The sequence below is a fragment of the Propithecus coquereli genome, unplaced genomic scaffold (assembly GCF_000956105.1).
Source record: "Propithecus coquereli isolate 6110/MARCELLA unplaced genomic scaffold, Pcoq_1.0 Scaffold3, whole genome shotgun sequence".
Lineage (NCBI taxonomy): Eukaryota > Metazoa > Chordata > Mammalia > Primates > Indriidae > Propithecus > Propithecus coquereli.
This window is the reverse complement of record NW_012148618.1, coordinates 6,220,122-6,222,340: the sequence shown is the minus strand read 5'-3', so window position 1 is coordinate 6,222,340 and position 2,219 is coordinate 6,220,122. Positions and strand designations below refer to the sequence as shown.

General features: G+C 35.5%; 1 protein-coding gene across 1 annotated transcript in view; it reads left to right on the top strand.

Moving 5' to 3' along the window:
- The window catches only part of AQR (aquarius intron-binding spliceosomal factor), a 100,278-nt gene that overhangs the window by 87,285 nt on the left and 10,774 nt on the right, over nucleotides 1-2,219 (top strand). The gene's annotated exons all lie outside the window — the stretch shown is intronic.

Here is a 2,219-nt window from a genome sequence, read left to right as displayed (position 1 = left end):
CAGGAAAGAAGAGGGCATTTGTTGTTAAAACCATCCAGCCTTTAGAAAATAGCCTTGCTCACCCCAGCTTAACCTTTTGCTTATAGCTAATCTGAGAAACTTACTTATTCAGTGATGAATGGTAAAAAGGAAACTAGCATCAAAATATAGATAAGATACACACACTCCAGAAAGTATGTTGGCCTGGAACAAATGAAAATTTCAAATATACATTTTGCTGTAAATTTAAAAATACTTAATGAAGTAGCCATTTCTATGAGGAAAAGCTGCAAAGCAGAGAAATGCAAGAACTCAGAAAGAGATAAAAAGTGAATTGGAAGAAAACAAAACAAAATCATAGGAACAAAACCAAAATCAAAAAGAGCACAAGGAAGAATAAACCACTGCAGAATATGCCATAAGGAATATAGGGAGTAAAAATGAGAAACTAGTAACTTTGAAACATAGAAACTTTAGCAGTAGAAGGACCTCAGTATCTGAATCCTTTTATTTGTAAGTAACAGAAAAACTTAAATAATAAGGGAAGTTACTATCTCTCATAACAGGAAGGTGAATGTGGTAGTTTCAAGGTTGGATTACAGGGTAGCTCGGTGATAAAAAGAGGCAGGGTTTATTTCCTCCTTCTGCCCTGCTGGTGTCAGTGTGTGAGCCTAGTTCTCATACAAGTTCTCCACGTAGTCAGGATGGCAACAGAACTTCCAGGTATAACATCCACACGTAACAACAAAGGAGTTATATCTAGAATATATGAACTCCTATAAAAGTCATTATTAGATAAGACAACCCAATACAAAATGGGCGAAAGATTGAACAGACACTTCACACAAGACCTACAAGTGGCCAATAAGACATTAAAAAATGCTTATCATCATTAGTTGTCAGGGAAATATATATATATTAAAACTACAGTGATATACCACTACACACCCCAAAGAATGGGTAAAATGGCAAAGATTGACATAGTAAGTGTTGGCAAGCATGTGGAGCCACTGGAACTCTGGAATTGGAACATCGCTGGCAACTGGGTAAAGTGGTATAGCAATTTTGGAAGGCAATGTGACAGTTTCTTATAAAGTTAAGCGAACACTTACCGTACAGCTCAGCAATTTCACTTGTAGGTATTTGTTCAAGAGCAGTGAAAATATATGTCCACAAAAATATTAGTGCCTGAATATTCATTGCAGCTTTATTTAAAATAGCCCCAAATTAGAAACATCCCAAATGTCCATGAACAGGTAAATGAATAAACAAATTGTGGTATATTCATTCAGTGGAAGACTACTCAAAGTAAGAAGGTATCAACTTCTAGTGTACACATCACATGTATAAATCTCAGAAACATAATGCTGAGTGAAAGAAACCAGACACAAAAGAGTTCAGACTTTACAATTTTATTTTTATGGAATTCTAGAACTGGTAAAAAATAATCTATAGTGACAGAAAGTAGATCAGTGGTTGTCTGGGCCTGGGGGGTACAGATTTACTACAGTGGGGCCTGAGATGACGGAAATTTTTATTGTGGTGGTGGTTACATCAGAATATATATTGTCAGAATTCATGAAATTATACACTTAAAATGAACACATTTTTTGTGTATAAATTATACCTCTGTGAAGTTGACTTAAAAAAAGTGTTTTGCAAATTTCCTAAAGGTAGAGGAACCATAAATTATGGTTTGTGTAGGATAAGCAATAAACTTTTTCTTGAATTGATGGAAAAAAGATAAATGTAGCTGAGCATGATGGCTCATGCCTGCAATCCCAGCACTTTGGGAGACTGAGGCAGGAAGACCACTTCAGGCCAGGAGTTTAAGATCAGCCTGGGCAACATAGCAAGACCCTGTCTCTACAAAAAATAAAAAAAGAAAGCTAAATGCCTGAGTCTAGTATTAATGACTGAAGCCTTTCTGAACTTTCCTATTTGTACATATATTTCCAAATTGAACAAAAAGTACTGTGAAGATTTTTTTTCCATTTGACAGAGGAATGCTGTGAATAAATACTAGTGATATGTTGAATAATAAATGAACAAACTGAGTTATGTTGGTGGACATCAAACTGGGATACCAGTTAATAAGCTTGGCATAGTCCCTGGTTTCACAGAGTTTGGCAGTCTAGTGTTGGTGGGGGGAAAGACTATTAATTCCAAAAATAGTTATTCAGTTATCAGCAAAGGTAAAAACAAATGCTGAAAGTGTGACTAACATAAACACCTAGCTT